Here is a 10,172-nt window from a genome sequence, read left to right on the forward strand (position 1 = left end):
AACCTTGAGCCCAGTGACCTGAAGAATTATAGGCCTATTTCTAAATTACCCTTTCTGTCAAAGATACTAGAAAAGGTTGTCCTCTCTCAGGTTTCTTCTTACCTGAGTAAGTTCATGTGATAAATTCCAATCAGGTTTTAGATCTCTGCACAGCACTGAATCGGCCTTGCTTAAAGTCCAAAACGACATTCTCTTAGCAGTTGATTCTGGAACTTGCGCCCTCTTGGTGCTTCTTGATCTGAGTGCATTTGACACCATCGACCATAACATATTAAAACGCTTGGAGGATGAAGTTGGTCTCCAGGGTTCTGTTTTACAATGGTTCTCTTCTTATCTTAGTGATAGATCATTTTCAGTTAGTTTAGGCAAGTTTTCCTCTTCCTCTGCCCCTATAAAGTGTGGTGTTCCTCAGGGTTCCATTTTGGGCCCTCTTTTATTCTCTCTTTATATGTTACCCCTTGGCTCAATTTTTAAAAAGTATAACATTCAGTATCACTGCTATGCAGATGACACTCAGTTTTACCTGCCTGTTAACACTAATGGCATTTGTTCATTGGAGAATATTTGTAACTGTCTCAGTGACGTTAAATGCTGGATGGCAAGAAATTTTCTTCAACTGAATGAAAGTAAAACTGATATAATTATTTTTGTCCCTCCAAGTGATGTTTCTATCTTGAAAAATGCACTAGGACCTCTCTCTGCAAACTGCCACAGTGAAGTCAAGAATCTTGGGGTTTTCTTTGACTCCTCTTTAAATTTTAATAAGCAAGTAAATAGTGTGGTCAAAGGCAGCTTTTTCCAGTTAAGAACCATTGCAAAACTGAAGCCCTTTCTGTCCTTCTCCGATCTTGAAACTCTTACACATGCTTTCATAACATCTAGACTAGATTATTGTAATTCATTATATGCAGGCCTGACCCACTGGTTACCTGTGGAGCACAGAGTTAATTTAAAATTTTTACTTTTTGTCTTCAAAGCCCTCAGTGGTTTGGCACCTAGTTACATAGGTGACCTACTAATTCCATACAGCACTCCAAGATCACTTAGGTCTTCATCTCAGAATCTTCTCTATATCCCCAAAACACGCCTTAAAACTAAGGGTGATAGAGCCTTCTCTGTTGTTGCCCCCCAACTCTGGAATAGTCTACCTGTACATATTAAGTCCTCTCCAACCATTGACTGCTTTAAGTCTAACTTAAAGACTTTCATTTTCTCCCAAGCTTTTAATTTACCTTAATACCCCCCCCCCCCCCCCCCCCACACACACACACACACACACTTTATTCTATATTTTATTTTTGTCCAATTTGTTTATTATTTCAATTATTTATTTATTTCCCCCCCCATGTTATGTTATTATTGTTGTTGTGCATTGTCATTGTTTTATGTTTGTTTGTAAGCACTTTGGTTCAACTCAGTTGTTTTTAAATGTGCTATAGAAATAAAGTTGACTTGACTTGACCGTTTTCGTAGGCCTATGCAAGGATGGCTGAATGTCAACGGACTTGTGCGCTATGCACAAATAGAACTTCAACAATGCATTTTGCCCAAGAACCCAGACTTGAGGATCAAATGGCTTCAGTTTATTTTTTGGAACAATGCCACAGGCTTTGCAAAAAGGTTGCTGTTGAAGCCTGGAGCAGGCTACCATCGCAGTCTACGACCGTGCCTGTAAGTAAAAGTAAAAGGTAATTGTCAACTCAAGGAAGTGCTATGTTATACAGGTTTAATGAACTCGCTAGCCTAGCAGGTTTTATTTATGCACATTTGGACAATGCTAGCACTCGCTAGCCGAGCTAAGTTCATGCCATGAAGCTAAAATGAGTTGATAATAGAGCTGCACAGTCCCGCCCACAGCCAAAACGCGGTTAGGTGCCGGATGTAAGCTTCCCATTCATTTGTCCCATTGACGTTTGGAAAAATCCGTATCTAAAGAGTTTTACAGCATGTCTTAGGCTAACCAGCTACGGCATAACTCATAAGCATACAACATATAATTTCGAGTGAAAAAACGATGAGAAAATCCAAAAAAAGTCAGTTACAAGACTGTGTACATATGTTCATTTCCGAGCGAAGGAACTACTCATCCCATAAACCACCGCGCCTCACTGAATAATATAAGCAAGGACGAACCGCGCCATTTGAACAATTTCCAACCGGCGACAGCACACAAACCCTTTCCTCCAAACAGTGATTTTTATATAGTGAATGTGCAGTTAATAGCAGTTATTTCAGGAGTAATCGTGTAAATAATAGTGTTTTGATATTTAATTTTATATTTATCATTGTGTATTTTATATCATGTGTGTGAAAGCGGTTAACGTTAGCAACATGGTGCAGTGCTTCGTACCTGACTGTCATCCTATGCTGTCATCACTGCTTAGTCGGGCTGATGCATGGACTGGTGCATGGTCTGCTCTTGGACCACCATATTCAGTTTATTAATTTGCCGTGAATTATTACACAAAATGTTCATTAAATGCACGAAGAAGTATTCCTAGGTTAATGATCATACAGTAAGAAGGCTATAGTAGCCTAGCTAATGTTAACTAGCAGCATTAACGTTACCAACCTCCCTGCTTAACAACTTTGTAGGTTTTGTTCCTCATGCTGGCCCTTCCATAACCCACAAACTGACTCTCGGACACACAGTCAATAATGTGACCCGATTTAAAGTGGCTTTCACCCCTTTGGACACTCACTAAAACAATATATTTCATACCTGTGTTGCAGCATGCAGGCTAATGTTAGCTGCACAATGTCGGAAATGCTAAAAGTTAGCCTGTCGTCTACCTGAAAAGTTTGAGTGTTTAAACTAACATTTACAGTGGTAGTGTATTGGCCCTGACTAAGTTCGTGTGATGTATAAACCACAATCCTTGTTGATACAAGTACCAATATTCGTCAAGAAAGTTTTTTAATCACATTAAGATTTTCGCCATAGGCAGTAAAAGACTCCGCCATCTTTGTCAATAATTTTCGCTGAGAAAGTTTCAAACTATGACCATAACGGCCTTTCCACCAATCAGAGGCATCACTGTGGGATTGTTCAGGATTGTGGGTAATGAAGTACTTATCCAAGAGATCGCGAATAAAAGGCATTTATCTCAAAACAATGTTAATGCCCCATGAACTCTTGGCGTCTATAGAGTGTCCCAGTGACGCCACTTCCACTTGCCTCCATGGGACCTATCTTTCAAAAAATTTTGAACGCCAGTCCAGTATTATTTTCTGGTCCCGGGTTGACTTGTGCCTTGAATTACCCATATGATGTTTGTCAATTTTAAAGACAATTTTTCATGTAAAGACATTTGCAGTTTGTTTCGTAACTATTGAATTACAACATTGTGAAAGATCGTAATTCCAACGACTACAAACCCATCAGTCGCACTAGTGACGTTAGCTCATTCACAGCCACACAAGATTGTACAAGCATACCAGCAACAGGTCTTAATTGAGCTTTCCTTGCCGATGAAAATACCATGAGTCAGAGGATTAAACACATCAGGTAAGTTGTATTCGTCCATAGACTGTACCTTAGATACTGTTAAGTGACATAGCAGGCAGCAAGATGCAACGTTAACTAGCATAACAGCTATCAGCTAGCTTCTAATCTTATCGTTTCATTACGTTGGTGACGTACATCGTTCGAGACGAGAGATGAAGTCCACTGAGCGGATTCGTACAAAACCAACATAACTTTTGAAGTCTATCGAACAACAGTACTTTCTTGACGTGAAAAATTATCTTTTAAATTCACACACATCATATGTGAAATTCGTGGCACAATTCAAATGGGACCAAAAAATAATTGTTATCTCTCCATTAACTCCCGTTCATATTTTTTTTAAAGACAGGTCCCTTGTAGCGGAAGTAAAACGGAAGTCACTGGCACACTCTATAGAGAGAGTTCCGACAACTGTGTTTAGAACGTTCAAGACAATTCTGTCGTGGGATTGGTTCAAAGGTAGTCACGTGTTTTGTGGACGCCATGTTTAAGACATAACATGAATCAATCAAGCTTCATTATCATTATCGGTCTCAGCAAGTCAAGTGCGACAATTTACTAGAGAAATATAAATCTGCGAGGAATATTTATCTGCGTGTCATTACTTTTTTCGAAAGAAAATGCCGTGCTGTGCAGCCTATGGTTGCTCTGTACAGCCTGGACGTGGTAAACGTTTACATTATTTCCCTCGGGACCCAACTAGGAGGAAATTGTGGGAGCAGAGGGTCAGAAGGATGAACTGGAAGCCTAATAATTTTTCCTTGTTGTGTGAGGTAAGAACATTTCTATCATGGATTTTGTAAAGAAAAAGCATTTGGAAAATATTGTTGTACCCCATCAATTCATGGCATGCTTCAAAAAAAAGTATTAACCAAAGGGAATTTGATTTGAACTTGGCCAAGCCTTCTCTTAGTCCCCTTCCCCAATGCCTTTAGCTTTTACTTGCAAGTTATAAATTGAATAAAGTCGTTTCATTTTGAATTCCATTTGTGGTTTAAATGCCATTCGGAGAAAATCAATAGATGTACTTTTCTGAGATAGCTTGTTAGAATGTGCTGGTAGTGTTAAGCTACACGATGCTCGCTAGCTCTTTGCGCCTTTTTTATGCTAACGTTAGCAATGAACTCCGGGACAAACAAACTGCATCTGCCGTCTGTATTTTTTCCGCTAGGCTCTTTTATACATAAGTATGCACTGGTTAGATTTTTATAGTTAGATGGCATTCTGTGAAAATCTATGTAAGTTTTAGAATGACAAATATTAACACTACTACATTGCAAGGTTAGCCTACTTGACGTGCTATCTATCTGCACTCCCGCGTTTTACCCTGCATTGTCTTTATGTTCATGCTGCATGTCAGAAAGATTATGATTAACTTTGCATGAAAATCATGTGGAAATATTTCAAACAAATGCCCATTTGCAGCATTGCTTGCAGCTATTTCTCGAATAACAGATAATACATGGTGAGTTCGCGTCCTGGAGTAACAGACAATACATGGTCAGTTCGCGTTTGCTGGAGAGGTTTATATTACTCTTGTCTAGAGTCTATTGCAAATGGCATGGTGCTTTATTACAGCTATCGCGGTTAAATTATAGGATATTGAGTTAATTTTGCAGTAAGGTCTTGTTAGAGTGTGCTGTGAAAACCCATTACCATAATTTACTTTCTCTTTGAAATAGCATTAAAATATGTCTAACTCTGTTTGTAGGACCACTTTGATGAGACCCAGTTTGAGAGTCACAGAGCTGATGGTGTAAAGAAGCTCAAGCCGAACGCTGTTCGTGTTCACCCCACCGACACCGCCCAGTAGACCCACCAAACGAAAACGGACTGAAGATGAACCATCTGTTGGTGAACACTTTTGACATGATCATGATCATTCTTATTCCAATACACCTTGTCCTACACCCCTAGAAGATCAATCAGGTAACAATAAATAAATAAATAAATGATGCTGATTAAAACTCATTGCACAATTTTAAATTATATTCATATTTTTTATTACAAGTGACAATACACAAAAACTATAGAACACTAGGAAAACAACATGCTGTAATGTCAATAAAATGATGATGATTACACCTTTAAATTCCTGTCAAGTAGTCCAATGAAAATTTGGATTAACGGTGCATAATGTAACACTTTCAGTAATTCACAGTTCACTCTGCATGCATGTTAACAAGTTCTGCAAATATTGATCATATTGCTTTTTTTTTCTTTCCTCTAAATATATTCTAGATAGTCAAGCTGACTACGATGAGGACGATGACCTGACGGACAACCCTTGTACTAGTGGCAGTGTGAGCGAGGAGACAGCCAGTGGGGACCCAGCCAGTGGAGAGACAGTGGCTAGGGACAGTGGCAGTAGTCAGATCACAGCCTATGAGAAGCAAGTCAAAGCCTTGAGGAAACAAGTGTGGTCTCTCCAGCGGATGCTCGCTAAGGAAAGAAGGCTGAAGTTGTCCGTGATCAGGCAGAACAAACGCCTTGAAATAAATTTGGCAAGCGTCTTCAATCCAAATCAAGTACTGAAACTAAGTCAGTCAAGCCCACGGGGGACAAAGTGGTCCGCTGACACCATCAAAAAGGGTCTTCAGGTAAAGTTTGCTTGTGGTTCAACAGGATACAACTTGCTTCTTTCCCAAAATCAACCTCTGCCATCAGAAAGGTCCTTGCAGAGAAGATTGGAGGTGGTCCCCATGCAACCTGGAATCCTTCATGAAGTTTTTGAAATCCTGCAGTTAAAAATTCAGGCAATGAGAGAAGAAGAGAGGGAGTGTTGCCTCACTCTTGATGAAATGTCCATTCAAGCAGGTGCACAGTATGACAGGAATACAAGCTGTATGCGAGGAGACGTGACTTTACCTGGTCACAGTGGTGATGCGACACATGCCCTTGTTGTCATGCTGGGTGGGGTAACAACCAGGTGGAAACAGACTGTTGCATATCACTTCACGGGCAATTCTGTGGATGGTACAAAATTGAAGCCACTTATTCTTGAAATTTTGCAGAAAGCCAAACAGATTGGATTGCATGTTACAGCAGTTACATCTGATATGGGGGCTTCAAACCGTGCATTGTGGCAGAGTTTTGGAATAGTGTCCTCTAAGGTTAGCGTGACAGTTAACAAAATACCTCATCCCGTGGATGAGGGCAGATTCCTTCATTTCATCGCTGATGTGCCTCACCTCATCAAGAACATGAAGGCTGCCCTGGTCAATGGAAATGTCATCACATTAGGGAAAGACGTTGTTGAGAAGTTTGGGTTAAGATCTAACAAAGTCACAGTGGAGCATGTGAAGATGTTACATGATTTTCAAAAAGACCTAGACCTTAAACTGGCACCGAAACTCAACGACAGCATACTGACACCATCACACTTTGGCAAGATGAAAGTCTCCCATGCTCTTAACTTCTTCAGCCATGCAGTGAGTTCCGGTTTGCGCTACTTGGTGGATGCTGAAGGATATGATCCAGACCTAGGGACCACAGCATGGTTTTTGGATTACTTTAACAGGTGGTTTGACCTGATGACGAGTCGACATCCTGTCATGGCATTAAGTCACCACAATCATAATGCGTATGAAGCTGCACTTACTCACCTCCACTCTGCCATATGGATCATGAAAAATGTGTCTTTTGGTGAGAAAGGCCACTGGAAGCCAGTGCAGACAGGTGTTGTACTTTCAACATCCTCAATTATCGATCTGCAGTCTAATCTCCTCTCCAGAGGGCATAAATTTCACAGGACTGTCTAGAAAATCTCTTTAGATGTATCCGGATGAGGAATCCAACCCCCACTGCACTTGAGTTCAAGCAGGCACTGAAAATAATCACTGTTGCACAGTTTTTGAAATGCCCCTCACAGTAGTTATGAGGAAGATGATCGCACTTTCCTTGCGGAGTTCCTTGACCAGCCTTTGACCTCAGGACGAAGAAGCCCGGTCATTACACCACCAGTCAGTCTTGAGTTACATGATTTACCATCCTCTTCAGGCCTGGCCGATGCCGAAAAGAGCAGCTTGCATGACGTCACTGGTTACTGTGTGAACAAAGTGTTAAAAAAGATTAAAATGTGCCCAGAGTGTGTCAAGGCTGTTAAGTCTGCAAGTCCTGTGAAAGCCCCGTGGCAGAGACTTACTGCACTCAAACAGTACAAGGAAGGGTGTTTAGTCTTTTGCACAGATGAGTGCTGGAGACTTTTTGAGAGGGCAGAGCAGCTGTTCAGGGCCAGTGAGGGTCAACTGTCTGGTAAAATAAATCTGTTGACACAACTTGTCGATCAGGCTGACCATCACACCCAGGACATCAATTTGCCAACCTGCCATGGACTGAAACGCCGCCTTCTGGTCCAGTTTTTCACCGCAAGGTTGCACTTCTATGCTCGGAAAGAAGGACGACAGAGAAAAGATAACATCAAGAAAAAACAGTCAGGGGTGCACTAGGTAGCAAGAGTATGGCCATGCGAGAAATGGTGGAAAAGTTGAAATAATATAACCAAAGATGTTAGTAGATTGTTTAATACAAATTGTATATTTTTACTGTAATATTTGAGATTTGTTTTTAATGGCTCTTTCCTGATTTCACTGTTGTGAATTTTTATATGAATTTCCTTAATAGATTGTCTAATACAACATGTATACTTTTACCTTTTATATTGCTAATGTCTGATTCACTTTTTATGAAAGAGAAAACAATTCTTGAATTGATAAACAAAATCTATGTGTCTGGTCTTTTTTCCCCCTTAGGCATTAGTCATCAGTCAAATATTTAACAATCGACACAGTCTAATCACGACATCTAAGTAGGCTACGGGAAGGGTAAATTTGATGTTTAGGAGAAATATTTACAGATTAAAATAACTATAAGAAGTTGTCATTTTTAGCCAATGTCTCAATAAGTAGCCTAATCGTAGGCTACACGGTGACGGGCCGGCTATCGGAGAAGGTAAGATAAACGCGGCTCCACTGATTAGGCGATGTAGGCATTTATGTCTTCTCGAAACTTTAAACGTGACATTTGTAAAAGTTTATATTTTAGCAAAATATGAGTAAACCTTTTAAAGGAACCATATGTAAGATTTTGGCCAAAACTGGTACTGCAATCACTGTCAAATTACTGTAGAGCGGTGTATCCCCTCCTCCTCCCTCCTGACTCGAGGTTACCAACCCGGATGCCAAAACACTACTGACTTTGTGATTAGTAGATAGGTAGAGGGTGGCGCATCAGGCCAAAACACAACATGACATGACAAAACACAACATCAACATCAGTTGCAATATCCTGGCCGGACTACAGTTGTCAGTGATATAAGTATTTGAAATTAACATGATTTCTTAATGTCTAGTGACATATCAGGGCCATTTTATGATTAATTGAAATACATTTCTTACATATGGTTCCTTTAACATTCATAAACAGTTTATGATAATGAGCGATTTGTTTCAACCAGAGCTGTATAAAGATATTACCTTAAACATCCCATTTCATTCCATTGACAGACTTAATAGAACGGTCTGACTTATGTCTTAAAGATGGCGCCCATGATTTCAGTTGTCGGAACTCTCTCTATATACGGCTCTGGTGCAGCCCTATGGCTGTCATGTTATGGACGAAACCTACTAGCTGTTAGCCAATCAGAGTCAAGCAGCTTAGCTCTTTAATATTAATGAGAACTGGCGCAAATCGAGCTGAGTCTTCATGCAGGCTTTCAATACCACACTAGAATGGCTTGAAACAAGGTAACCAAGGCATGTTTTCCACAAAAAATGTTACAGAGTCCATGGTAGAACTTCAGACATTACCACAAAGTAATGAAATACGTGTGGCAGGGCATCTTTAACGGCGTGATTGTTGTGGAACGTTATTATTCTTGCTCCGTAAGGCTAACAAGCTACTGCTTGCCTTGTGATGCACAGCTAGGACACAGCGCGGGAGACAGTTTGTAATTTTAATGTTTTTCGCTGGTAGCAGAGAGCAACATTCATATTTTAACAATATAGCAGATCTAAAGTCCTCACGGAGACAACATATACGCTGATTTTATTAAAAGGATATAAACGCGGGGACTCGCGAGCAGTTAATTAAATAATTTTTTTATGATTCCCGAAACCCCATTTATCCGTGCATAGGATTTTTTTCTTACGAACCAGAACGTGCAAAAATGTTACTCGAACGCATACAAAATGACGGTAGTGTCTACCACACTCTATATCAGGGAAATTTGCTAACAGAGTTGCCCAGTTGTGGGCTTGTCATTACTTGTTGATGGTTAATAACGATATGGGCATATTTTTGGAACAAGTCAACTTCAGTCAGTGTTCATGTCTGCCGTTTTGGCCAGCTAACGTAAGGCGCTAGTAAATAAAAAACAGACTGGAAACAATAGTGGTGATGGTTACCTTAGCATGCATGCTGGGACGAACTGTAGGGACTGTGGGGTTGCTTTTGTGTAATATTGTCTTTATTTGTCACTTGTGTACACGTTTACAGTGCTTTGTGTTTACCCTTTCAGTTCTCCCTCATGTGTGACCCTTCTTTGTGTGGGTGGCTGCGTCCACCCCTGTCGTGTAGTGCAGGGGACCCCAACCTTTTATGTACCATGGACCGGTTTGATTCCCATTTTTTTTTCACGGACCGGTGGGTGGGTGGGTGGGGTTCC

The 10,172-nt window shown here is 40.4% G+C and overlaps 1 long non-coding RNA gene across 1 annotated transcript; it reads right to left on the minus strand.

Annotated features, from left to right (window-relative positions):
* Positions 1-5,570: 5,570 nt before the first annotated feature.
* Positions 5,571-7,199, minus strand: LOC143141875 (uncharacterized). The gene is made up of 4 exons (XR_012990814.1): positions 7,114-7,199; positions 6,647-6,990; positions 6,377-6,475; positions 5,571-6,246 (listed from the first exon to the last, which is right to left on the minus strand). It is a non-coding gene; the product is annotated as an uncharacterized LOC143141875 (long non-coding RNA).
* Between the last annotated feature and the right edge of the window lie 2,973 nt (positions 7,200-10,172).

The sequence above is a fragment of the Alosa pseudoharengus genome, unplaced genomic scaffold, assembly GCF_046254945.1.
Source record: "Alosa pseudoharengus isolate Yale_2024_CS ecotype anadromous, Long Island Sound unplaced genomic scaffold, YU_APseudo_1.1 YU_APseudo_1.1_scf_24, whole genome shotgun sequence".
Lineage (NCBI taxonomy): Eukaryota > Metazoa > Chordata > Actinopteri > Clupeiformes > Clupeidae > Alosa > Alosa pseudoharengus.